Genomic DNA, 13,722 nt, shown 5'->3' with positions numbered 1-13,722 from the left:
AGCTTCCTTCTCCTGAGGGTGGAAGCATTCTGGTGCAAGACATTTTGTGAAACATTCTTCCCTGCAGGGCAAGCTCCCTTCCCTCTGAAGGAGGTTTTAGCATCATTCACTCACAGACATTCCCTTTCACACTCCTAACAGGATTTTTAGAGGGTCGGCCACACTCGCCAAGGGTGGTGACCCGAGGGACCTGGCTCTTGGAAGTACATCACCCTGAGCTGCTGACGGGAAAGCAGCTTATTAGCAAACTGCCTCTCTCCCCCAGAAAAGTAAAAAGCCTGATTTCTTGCTTTTAATCCTTTTTTCACCTTCTCCTGGAAATAAATTAGCTATTTCAGTTGCCGCAGGGTCTTGCATCGAGCACTGAAGCTGCCACCAGAAGGACACTATCTACTATTAGCCTTTGTTCCCTTCCTTTCTCTACCAGGACACACACCCAGATGTGGCTTTGCCCTCCAGAAGGCCTCTGTTCCCTCTATGATATCATGTGGTGACCTCCCAAATGCCTCAGGCAGATTCCAGGTGATGTACTAATTCCCTAGGAATAAATATCCTCATCAATGGTGTAGCAGATAGTGATGAAATAAACTGCTCTCAGATGTTGATTTAATGGATGGCCTGAAAGATGTTGCAGTGAGAGGCAAGAAAAGAGTTTCCAGGCACTTTTTTAATGCAACACAGTCAGAGATGTGCTACTTAGCCTACAACTTTTATCCCCAGGGAGTGCTTTCCAATGCCCTTGCCCAAGTGGAAACTTCTCCCCTCCTCACCTACCCACCTCCTCATAAAACATGAATTCTTACTTGGAAACAAGCTTGAGTAACTCTCATAAACAGCGCCTGTGACAATGTGTTTTGAGAAGAATACACGGTGAGTCAGACAAAGCAGGGAAAAGAGGGGGTTTGCAGGAGGACCAAGTACGGGCATAAATGTTGGATGCTTGAAAGAGGACGTCACTGTCAGAGATTCTCCACTTTAGAGTGCAGTTATCATCTGGAAAGTGTAAAAGTGACATCCTGGTATGCCACATTTATTCCTCCTCCGCAATTTCTATTCCAAATTCACTCAGTCTTCAAGTCAATACCATGTTTTTTGCTCTGACTGCCAGCACAGCTAGCTCAGCCTGTTACCTGAGAATCAAGCTGTGCTCTTTCTGCTTATTAAACCATTGCCAACTGCAAAGCTTCTGGAATTAGACGTTAACTGGCACTGCAGTGGGAGAGGCAGGACATCTGACCACAACATGAATAGCACATCCCAGCCACAGGAATGAGAGAGGGAGAAAAACCCCAATCTATCCTTAAACTCGGCACACGTGCCTCAGGAGGCCCACAGAAAACACCTACTTTCAGCACCTAGGTGCCATTTTTAAGCAATTACTTGTCTGACTATCACTGCATTTCATGATGGAGTAGCTAAACAGGGAGCCAAATAGCCCCTTACTCATGTGCCAGCTGTGCTGTGGATTTCCTAAGGATTCTTTATAGAGAAAAAAGGTGAAAAAAACATGCAGCCAGGATTTATTTACTATTGACTTGTCATCTCTAAACTGCCACACCTCCTGCAGCATGTAAACCTGGCCAAGGTGTGCCACTCATTTTCATACATGGTTTAGTCACCAAGAGATTTAAACAGTATCTTAGCAAAGGAATGAAGGTTTATTTAAAAGGAGGAAATGAGAAACGACAAGTGAACAAAACCCTTAAATAGTTCAGACCTTGTGCTGGGTTCAAAGAGTATCACAAAGTCCACATGCTTATCTGGGGTTCAGCTGACATCCATGAAGTCCCAGCATCTTCAAAGCAGGCAGGAGCTCTCAGGAGGGCTCTCCAGTGCCAGTGCTGCTCTTCCCATCTGGAAACACTGCAGGCTGGAGTCATCTCTGCTTTGCACCCTGTGTAACCACTTATCTCTGCAAGGACTGAAAGCAGAGAAGGTGCAAAAAGCTGGAGGATTACAACACATCAGCACCTTCTTTTGGACACAGGCACAGAAATGGGTACTGAGCTGCTGAGAGCTGCTCAGCCTGGTTCTCATCCCAGAAGCTTTATGGATGGCTAGAAAATGCTTTCCTCAGGGGCAATATGGCCACCGAAGGCAGCAGATGAACTGCCTGAGACAACTTCCATAGTTTATGTCCACAGTACACTGGACTAATGAGGCTTTTAGGATCCTAATTTCTCCCAGAAGAAGACTGCACAGCTAACAGATCCACTGCCTGTAGTCTGATGATCTGATAGTTGTAAATGACCTTCTCTTCGGGTGATCTCTGGAGGAAGATCAGAGTTTGCACATCGAGGATCTCATCCCTGGCTGCTCATTGTGAATCCATGAGCTGTGGCATCACACAACCTCTATCAATTACTGGGGTGGCTGGTGCCTGAATAACAGACCCACAGAAAGGCTGAGCCTGGACAGGACCTCTGGAGGGTTTTTTTGTCCAACCCCTGAGCTCAAGCAGGGCCCCCCAGAGCCACTTGCCCAGGACCATGTCCAGGTGACTTTTGAATACCTCCAAGGTTAGATACTCCACAACCTTTCTGTGTAAGCTGTGCCAGTTCTTAGTCTCAGTAAAAAGTGTTTCCTGATGTTCAGAGGGAACCTGATGCATTCTAGTTTGTGCCCAGTGCTCTGGTCCTGTCAATTTTGGCTGTATGTAGCAGCCTGCAGTGAACCAAGCAGAAGGAAACTAATTCCTGGATTTTATTCTAGTGTCCAGTTGAAGTGTGTAGCACAGGACAGTCTCTGGCAAAATTCTTTGGTTTGTTTCAGAGAAAGAAATTTGCAAGTCTTGCAGGTTATTCTGATCTGTGCTCAGCACCCTCAGCCACTTGTGGATGCATCATTTTGCACTGGACATGTCTTTAATTCTAAAAGTGTGAAATGTTGCCTTCAGTCAACTTGACAAGCATTTTTTAAGAATTTAGTCTTCAAACCCACAAATCTCATCAGCAAGTGCGACACAATTCTTTACACTTGGGCAGTGAGTAGGACTTGCTGCTTTTAATTATTTTTTTAACATTTTCTGAAGTGCTGTTCTTTAAATAGCTTCTACAGCTGCCTAATTTTCCACCACAATATTACCAGAGACTGTTTATCTATTTTAATTAATTTATTTATGTATTTTTGTTATTTAATTGTTTCTTCTCGGCTGAATGGTGGCAGCTAATAGCCATGTCCCAGTGATACAGTGCTAATTCCAGGCTCCAGCCCTGGTGATGTGTCACAGCAGGCAGGACACTGGCAGTGGCAGGGTGTGTTGGTGATGACCCCAGCCTATACCCTGTTTTGGTCTTACAGGGAGCTGGGAGCCTCCTCCAGTCATGGCAAACACATCTTTTTTCTCCAGGTGGACAGCCCTGGTGATGTGTCACAGCAGGCAGAACGTGTGCAGTGGCCACCTCTGGTGGTGGCCTTCATTGCAGTGGGGTTGGTGACATGGTTGGGCTTGGACATTTCCTGTCCATCAGGGAGGTATGGGTTGGACAGCCTTGACCCGAGGCTGGGAGAGCCTCAGTCGTGGAGGCAGGGGCTGCTGGAGGTGGGGCTGCTCCATTCTTTGGTGTTCCTGTCTTTGACAGCTGAATCCCCAGACAGGGACATGAGCAGTCCATGTCGTGCAACCACCCTCTCCTTCCTCTGCCACCCAGAGAGTTTGAAACTATCTACAAGGAACTTTCCACAAGAACCTTGACCTAAAGGTAAGGAAACACACTTATCCCTGGTCTATACCATAATGTTATGGTCCTATAGGGTGCTGGAAGCTCTCTACAGCTATGAACATAGGCAGCTCCACACCCCTCACTGCCTGTGTATTCCATCATGGTCCTACAGGCAGCTGGAAGCTCTTCACAGCCATGGACAAAGGGATCTCCACACTACCCATCCTTGTACCCCATCAGGATCCTACAGGCAGATGAAATCTCCCCACAGCCATGGAGAAAGGGAGCTCTGCACCACCCACCATCTCTGTGTGAGACTTACCTCAAAATAAATGTTGAGACTGGTGAATTCATTGGCTGTTTGTTCTGGTTTGTGCTGTCATTTTAGGGAAATATTTTGGGACCCTTCCTTTTGCTCAAGTGAATATCTCAGGAAAAGATTGACATGTTACCAGACAGGACACCTCTCTGACAGCAAGGACTCACTTTATGAGAGCTCTTGGCACTCGTCCCCTTTCAATTTTTGGAAATAACACTCCAATCTTTCACCGTTGTTCCAATCTTCCTTTTGGGTAGCACATTTTGTTACCTCATAGCAAAACTGCTTTTCATCACATAAGGCCAGCATCCCTGCCCTGCCCTTCCAACTAAACAAAAGGCATGACACAAAAGGGAATGGCAGAAGAGCATCAGAGCAGCCACATCACTCCATCTCCCCTGACTCCTTCCCCTTGAGCTGCAGAAGGACAACAGAACATGTTGTTCTGCACTAGAAATGCTGGGAAAAAAGGCAGGCTGGTTTCCCTGTCATGAGAACAGCCACCTTAAATTCTCAGAGACAGTGGGGATAAGATATGCTTTTGAGAACACTGGCAGTTCAGCATGGAGGCTTTGAGCATGTTGTTTCATCCCAGGCACTCGGGGCATGCAGTGCACTCCTGTTTGCACAAATCTCTCACTGTGATAGTTTTCTCAAAAATTCATAAAATATGCAGAGAAAAAGCAATGCAGCAGTGAGACCTTAGGGAGAGCGACCCCTTGGGTTTGCACTGTGGGGTTAGACCCAGGTATGAGGCAGTTTGGTGCAGGAGAACGATCAGTGAGCAGGTAGGCTGAGGCACTCAGCAATTTTGGGCTGCTTTGGACACAGCAGCCACCTGACTGTGCCAACGTGGTTGTTTGTCCTATGGTCTCTTGAATTCCTGGCCAGAAAGCCCCCAGGCCCATCCTCTTCCTATAATTTTTGGGAAGTCTGCCTGGAGACAGAAAATGAGCCGGCTGTTTTGCTCTTCTTGCACAAATGCAGGCCAGAAATTACTTTCTTGCATGAGCAAGCTCTGGAGTGGAACTGGAGCAACATATCCAGGGGACAACTGTTCCCTGCTACCAGCTTGTAGGGTTTCCAAAGGCAGCAGATTCCCACTTTCCACTGCACTGGGCTAGATGGTGTGTCTCAGTGCACAAGAGGTCAAGAAGTATTTGCTTGCTAAATGAGTCAGGAAAGGAGAAAGTGAAGGGGAAAAAAATTGCAGGGCTCAATCATGCATTGAATAGGTCAGGAGCAAAGCATATAGAAGCAAACACAAGTAAACAGAAGGACAAGGCTCGAGACATAGATATCCTGCTGAGGATCACAGCAGAATCAGCCTCTAGGGGTGGCTGGAAGTGGTGTGTGGAAATTTAAGTACTGCCTGTACTTCCTGGGCTCTTCACAAGATGGAATGCCACACAAGGAAGACAATGAGCATCCAAGCAGCCCTTGCCAGAACACAGCCTTTCTGCTGAAGGCTTAACAAAAAGGACCCAAACAAATGCACAGACAGAATAACACGGCACAAAATGCTGGCACCATCCCACCTGCTGTTATCCTCCCTTGCCATGGAGGTGATGGAGAACAATATTCATACCAAGCCTGCATATCAGGGTTCTCTCCCCCTAAACCCCTGTTCATGAGCACCCAATCCAAATCCAAGCACTGCCCTTGTGAAACAGAGTCACTGGAAGGCTGCAGACCTTGCTGGGCCTGCAGTAGGGAGGGCCTGAAGGGTAAGGCCCTTCTGAGTCTTCACAATTGATAAATCATGTAAAGTTTGATGAAATGTTGTTAAGGACCTTGGTGGATCCATCCCAGCCCTGACACTGTTTGCAAAGGGGCATCAGTGAGATAGAAAGAGATGGAGAAGTACATCTGCTGATTTAAATGGTGTTGCTCTGGTGTACTTGAAGGTCTGGCCTAACCCTTGCAATGAACAGAGTTACTCGAAAATCAGATTCTTTCCTTTGTGGTCTTTTTTTATCCTCTGTTTCAGGCACTCCATATATAAAGGTACCTATCTTCCTATGAAAGAAAGTGAAAAGATTAATTTGTTAAATCAAATATTCATGACTCCCAGGCAAGGGACAGGAAGCCACCTGAAGATCATTTATTACAGGCAAGTAGCTGAAGTTCCTCTGGAGGAAAGTATAACTGCAAATCCTTGAGACAGAGGATTTTTGACAAGGGATGAGTCATTTCCTGTCATCCCTGTCACACACCTGAAATTAAGATCATGGACAGATGACAACTCTGTCACAAAAAGGTTCATTTTCTATTGATTTCAGTTGCTGCTGTTACAAATCTTGGGGTCAGATTATCCAGAGAAAATCCCAGAGCATCCCTATAATGGCTGTGATAAGGCATTGTGATAAGATAGGTGATTAAACAACCTCACATCCTTCTGGGGAAACCCAGGCAACTTTGCAAAGTCAAAAGGACTTTGCTGATCAACACTGGCCCAACAGCCAGCAGCTTAAGAGTGCTGTACAGGGGGATTTTCCATTTGGCTTAAGCTGGAAAAGTAAACTAATTATGTGAATGAATGTTTCTGGCTGCGACAATATCAACCATTGGAATGCATGTGGCCAGTGAACTATCAAGTACAGTGTATCTTTAGCATCCCAGGGGAGAATAACTCACCTTGCATGGCAGCTAATCACTGCAACCTCAGCTCTGCCCCTCAGTCCCTCTGAGTGGAGTTCCACCCACTCATAACCAGGCCATTCATGCTCAGTCGTGCGTGCAGCCCTCTCCAAACAGACACCGTGCGCTAATCACCACCTCTGCTCTCACTGAGCTGCCGTGGGGAGGATGATTCAATGCCAAAGTGGATCTCGGCAGCACAAGGAGCCTGTCTCATGCTCCCCCTCATTTAACGTGGCATTCCCAGCTCTGATCACCCATCTGGGGCAGAGTGACCCTGTCTCTACACCCTGTCACTGCCCTGCTGCTCGCTGCAGCTGCTGTGCAGCTGCATAGGGCCAGTCTGAGAGCTGGAAAAATGCAACGCATGGAGGGGATGGAGTTTTGTAGGCATTGAAGTGTCTTGTGTAAGCAGGTTGCGCGTGAAGAGATAGAGGGTTTTCAAAGATTTGCCTTAAATTCGGATTTTCATGGGTGACACTTGGGGATTGTCAGGCAGATTGGCTCTTGGCTCAGAGCTGGTCTCATAGATGATGCCATGCAGAGTCACCTGTCTGCCTCCACAGCCCAGACCTCCAAGCTTCAGGCTGCTGCATGGTATTCCCTGTGCCAGTGCCTGAAACAGATGTGATTCTTCCAGGGGAAAAGAGACCAGATCTCCTCCAACAGGATTTTACCAATATTGGTTGTGCCTTATGGCTCAGGAGGGAGGAAGGATGCAGGTATTGTCACCAGAATTTAAATAAAATTTCCTGCTTTCATATATTCTGGAACATCTGTTCTTCCCTCTCCACATACCACAGCCTGAGCCCTGGGCTAGGAGGCATTTACTTAACTTTCCATCTTTTATTTTGGGCTGGAGTAAAGTTTATTTGCAGGACTAGCCATCCTGTCTCTGATGAGCAATGGTAGCTCAGCACCAAGGATATGTTTCTCAATCCTTGGACCTTGACAGTGGTACCTGCAATTCCCAAATCTTGTTGGTGACAAGGAAAGTAGTTTCCTAGAGGGGGTAGGGAAGTACTTTGATATTTCTCAAAGTTTCCCTTAGGTTTTTCTGTTTAAGTGGTCTCCATTTTCCTTGGTCATGTCTATATGGGGAAAATCAGGAAAGTTGATTTAAATTAACTAAAGGCAGGAGTTCAAAGTGAATTAAGTAAATTGCATTAAACCTCTTGTTTCACAAGTAAAGTGGCCTTAATATGACTTAGCCTTGGAAGAGAAGTAAACCAAATCAAATCAGAGACACTTTAATTCTGACAGTTCCCACAAAGGGCTTCAATTAATGCAGTTTAACTAATTCACTTAAAAATTCAGATCAACTTTTCTGAGCAGATTCGTGTAAACAAGCTCTTACAACTGCTCTGCCTGAAATGATTTAGCTTGGTTGGGTAATTTTCCCTCAGAAAGTGAATCCATGCAAGACTGACTCTGGTGGAAGTCCCACTACAGGGGCTCTTACTTGGGCAACTCCATCAGCTGGAAAAGTTGGATGAATATAATTCCAGGGTAATTTAGCTCCTTGTAATGCCTACAAGGTCCAAGCTACTGTGCTTCCATACCATTACACAGAAATGAGGCTGCCTCATCAGTTTAGGAAAGAGAAGATGACAGCACACAGCCCCACGTCCCTCCTTGGTTATCAAGGGGTTGGCTGCCTTGGTAAGATTTTAATTGTGCTCCAAAAAGTCCTTACACTGCAGCCAGGCAGGCTGCAGCCCAGCTGGGATTTCTTTTTGGTGCATTGAGACCTACATTAGCACAAAACTCATTTCCTTTCATGGGCTTTAGAAGGGTAGAAATTAGGGCATGTAACAATTTTAATTTATTTTTATTTTTATTTTTTTTAAGCACACCTTTTATTTGGCCAGGTTCAGTTCTGGCTGGGTCACAGCAAGAAACATGACTTACAAACAACAAAAATCACAGATAGCATTGGCCAACGGGGGAGAAAAAAAAAAGCTGTTTCAGCCAAAACAGACATTTAGTCAATTTGAAGTATATCTCATCAGTGTGCACATCAATCTGCCCCATTAAATACTGCATCCTTTAATTCCCTCCTTTAATTTCTTCTGCCTTTATGAACAATTCCCTTTGTAGCTGAAATGCCCGATGAAGGTAGTGCAGCCTCTTTTTCAGCAGGAATATGGATGTTTGACTTTCTCAATTAGCTGAAAGTCCTTCAGCAGGGTGTTCCCTGAGGCACATAGCATTCCTTGGCTGGTGACCCTCATTCCCTGTGCTGCTTTACCCTGGCAGGAACAGCAAAGAGCAGACTTTCCACCAGGGTTTCTTCACTTTTCCCAAAACCTGCCAGTCTGACAGCTTGAAACATCATCTGTTTTTTTGGGGGGGAATAATCTGGATATTCCAAAGTGCTGTTCTCACTGCACAGAGCCCCAGACCAGTCTGTGCTGTGCTACCCCATCTCTCACAACCCTCCTGGCTTGTGTTTGATGGTCCCTGCATGCTGACAAGCTGCAATGCCTTGGTCTGGACCAGGGCAGACACCCTGACTGCAGTTATCAGAGCTCTCACTTTTCATCATATTTATTAGGCTGTATCTTTGTGAAAGAGTTCCTCCAAAATAACTCAGACAACTGCAGTGTTCCAGCAGCACTGTACACAAAATATTCACTGTGAAAAAAATGTCAGCATCACCTTCACTGGATCAAAAAGTCATGTCAGAGAAGATATCAAAGCATGAAAATCTGCTTGCATAAAAAAGCCAAAAGCCTGAAGCCATCCCAGGCACCTTCAAACGATCCGGGAGTCGCACACGGAGCTGCTGCGCATTGCGGATGGATCAAGGAGTAGCATGATTTCCAGCCAAACTCCTTCAGCTGCTGCCATCTTCTCCAGGAGCTGTTTTCAAACTGTGCAAACTTTAACTTTTTTTCTTTTTCTTTTTTTTTTCTCCAAACCACTGCACAGGGTTGGAAATCCTGCTTGGTTCTAAGTCTCGGTGCCTGTCAGGTATACGTTCCTTTATGTCAGCAAATCAGGAGCCATCCACCCCATCTGAGTCAGAGATAAAATCTATGAGGGAGCTTTCTTCTGCACAGATTTTGCAGGTGTGGGAGCACCTCCTGGGTCTGGGGATGGGTAATGGGGACACAGGCATCCAGCTTAACACTGTAGCTCAGGTGCCACCTGGGCAGGAGGAACCTGCAAGTCACTCAGTCTGATGGGGCTCTCATTTATTTGCAGACACCTGCCCCAAAGCAAACCCTGAAAGCATGATCTTTTTCATCCCCCCACTAAAGAATCTGCAGTCTAACAGATACGTTTCACTTCAGGCATCTTTATTAAACTTTCCCTTGGAACCAGTTTGATTCACTTCATGTGACACAGCACTGAAGGCTGATGAGTCCAGCAGTGAGACAGCCTCTCTCACCCTTTGTCCTGGAGGCTCTGCCTCATGGAATAGACCTGGAGGGCTGTGGATGAAGCAAAAAACAGTTTGCTACACAGTCCTGCACGGGATGGCCAACTTGAAAAAAAGTCAATGAAAGAGTTGATAGCATTTTTGCAGTTGAATATTTGCATTCTGTCATTTTTCTTCCTTGGATATTAATGCAGGAGGAAAATTTGTAGGAAAACGCAGGGGATCCTGATCACACAGTCACTCCAGATGCTTCGTGCACAGAGCACAGTGCCTGTGCAGAAGTCTTCCAGTAGCTGGAGCAAAAAGCATCTTCTGCTGCTCCATAATGAGGAGAACATCCTGTGTGTCCTCCTTGCACTATTTATCTGCTCCCAGTAGGACTGTGAAGTAGCAGCCCTGTGCAAACACAAAGACTGAGACAGGGGACACAGTTAACTTGTGCCACTTATGAGGGAGACAGCTGCCACCAGTCCTGCCCATCTGTTATTGCTACTAAATCTTCTTCACCCACTAAGGCATTTGAGTGTCTTTCCCCTCAAGAAAATCCCAGTGTTTCCAGTTCTGGAGATTAGGAACAAAAAAGTTTAACCTAATATTTCTAAAAATTTGATTATTCACTGCTGCTGGAAGGCAGAAAATGTATTCATCAGTGATATTGCATATGATTAGTGTTGGTGCATAACTTCTTGGGGATGTAGGTGCCTCCATCACTGTTCCATGCACTATTTCAGTCCTTTCCTATTGTCCTCTGCCCCTCCACAAACCTCGACAGCTGCTTCTTTCACTGTTACAAAGGACACAGATGAAGTAGCTTATGTACTTCTGAAATGGGGACTCGGAGTGGTTTTTTCACAGTTTATCTTGTAGCCTGAAGGGCTCTGTCTCTTTGCACTTGCTGTTGGTTTTCCTGCCTTACTGTGCCTTTGCCTCTCTCTGATATCTTTTGTATCTCTCCATGCTTATCTGTCTGTGCTGAGAGCTCTGTTCTCTATTGTATCACTTTATTTCCCTCTATGTAAGCACTCATTATAGTCTCATTTCCTCTTATTACTTTAAATTGCCCGTTTCTCTATACTGTTTTCAACATATTTTATCTGCAGTATCAATCTACTTCCATTCCTGTTATATCTGAGAATCTTTGAAAATTTCTTCAAATTTGTAAACTGGGGTTTTGTTTAGCTCTGCCATCATTTTGCAATAGGCTTTAACAAAAAAAAAAAGAAACAAAGCTGATAGTCTTTATAGTCTATATAATGTTATATTTGATAAATCTCATAAAAGAATGTGGATTTTTGCACATGTCAGTAATAGGAACAGTATGCCTGAAAATCCCACTGCTGATATCCTATCACCTATCCAGCATTGCTGGTCAGCAGGCAAAGACAAACTGCTGAGGGGAGTCACACTCTTGGAAAGCCTAATTTTGAGTTTCCGACCCTGAAGTCCAAATTCTATTTGATATTATTTATGTGATTTTATTATGTACCTTACAAACATGCAGATTAGGGCCAGTCATTAATAAAGACCAAACCTTTACTTAATCCATGAGTAGTTGGCTGAATGGTGATATCTGGATTTTGGGGCATTTAATATTTATTATTTTTTCCATATGAGTAAAGATGTTCCAGCAGTTCAGTCTCAGACTGAGAACAGCATAAAATAACTCTGCCATTAATAAAGCAAATAGAAACAGTTCCCAAACAGCCTTGAATTTGGTATTACTCACTGAATATTTTTAATAAGTGTGACTATGTTCCGAAATTTTAATGTCTGAACATATGTACTTTCACAATTCATGCATGCACATTTAACTTATTGTTTTTTAAAAGAGCTTAATAAAAACATTTTCAGTGAGTAATCCTCCTAAAAAAACCCTCCCAATGGATGTCTATGTAGAGAAAAAAAAAAAAATTAAAATTTGGGAGGATAGGGTGAAGTCATGTCTGCACTGCCAGAGATTTTACTGTCTGGTTCCAGGGCATAGGTTTTGTGGGGAAAAATCTTTGTAGTGATCTGATTAGGCAGTATATTTTTTGGGTACACCTGTTATCTTTTTTCTGTGTTTTCAAAAGCTTTCAATTAGTTTTGAATGGGTGTTATGTTCAACCCGAAACAGATCATTTTGCTTGGAGGGCTTTTTCTTTTTAAAGAAAAAAAGAAAACCAGAGTTATAAAAGCAAGGAGGTAGAAACAGCCCAAACTTGAGGTGATCTGAGACAGCTGCCTTCAGATCTCTACCTGATCAGAAAAATGTAAAACCAGCTCCAAATGTGGATTATGGAGGAAATAATGCAAGTCAGTTCACTTTGGTGAGTGGCTTCCTCATTGGGTAATATTTCTCCTCCTGGCTGTCTTCCAGTGGATACTGAAGTCAGGAGCTGAGGTGCAGAGAGCTGCACCCAAGAGGAGCCTGCAGCCAGGTGTGAGGGAGTCCTCTGGGAGTGGGAAAATGGGGATGCAGAGCTCTGTTCTGGCTGAGGTCAAGAGGTCAGCCAGAGAGAGAGCAGAGCATCAGCGACCCCACAGCAACTTCCACTGATTTTTCATGGTCCATTATGGGGAAAATTATGGTCCATTATTTTGAAAAATACTTGCAAAAGCTGAAATAAAATATCACTGCCCCAGGTGAAACTAGCTCAGCTTTTGGCTTGCTCTGACTCACTGTATTCAACTCAAATTTCTAAATGCTTTTGCATGAAATCAGAACTGTCTTTGAAAACCCAAATCCACCTTCAAACTTGTCTTTTCTGCTCCTGATCCCTCTCCCTCCCTTCTGTGGTCATGTCTGGCTGTTTCTGTGTTCTGTTTTGGCACTCTCCTATTGGTATTTTTTTCAGCAACCTCAAAAGAAAAAGGAGATAAAGATGGAGCCTTGTGGAGACACCCACTCTAATCCATGGCCAAGGCAGGGCTCCCTGTGTGTAGCCCAGCCAAATGGCTGAGTTACCACTTCCTTGGGAGCCTCAATCAAACCCCATCCTCCCCTACAGGGTGGGATAATATGAACAAAAGGTTTGGATGCTGCTCAAGCAAGTGGGAGAGGATATTTCCTTCCAATTTTCCAAGCTGTGGGGCAGGTGGGAGCCAGGAGCCTGAGCCTTGTGCTCCAACTCACAACACCACAGGCACACTGGAGCTCTACAGCCCTACACTGGGGTGTGGCAGCTGCTCCACAGGCAGAACCTGCTGTGCTTCAGAGGAGGAGGTGGGAGAGCAGTACCAACCACCTGGAAGGGCAGTGCCTATTTCTTCACTCCTTGGTTCCAGTCAATTGTATTCCCAATGTCCCTTGGCTTTAGTCACTCTAAAGGGAGAGCCCCTGATCCTCCTGGTGGGTGATCTGCTACTGCCCCTTCCCACATCTGTTTGAGGAATGATGGGAGGGCTCACTCTGCACTTCAAATCTCTGCAGATCTGTGGAGTGGGTGTGAAATCCTGTGAGGAGTTTTAGTTTTCCATCAGTTCCCTCAGATCTGGATAACTCTGGATAATGAATGCAGCATTTACAAGCTGGTGGAATTAAGCAGCACTCAGTTTAATTAGGAGGTTGATTATCCAGGGAAGAAATCAACATGTCAATCAGGTATGTGGTCCAAAGCATGATGAAGGAGAAGATGGGCAAAGACCTACCTGCAGACAGTAAGGCAAATATGTGCTTCTTTGGGCAGCCTGGCATGCCCACAGCCAGGCAGAGCTTTCCCCTGTGCTTGCAC

Source organism: Prinia subflava, chromosome 1 (genome assembly GCF_021018805.1).
Source record: "Prinia subflava isolate CZ2003 ecotype Zambia chromosome 1, Cam_Psub_1.2, whole genome shotgun sequence".
NCBI classification, from domain to species: domain Eukaryota; kingdom Metazoa; phylum Chordata; class Aves; order Passeriformes; family Cisticolidae; genus Prinia; species Prinia subflava.
Note: the sequence above shows the minus strand (reverse complement) of the source record.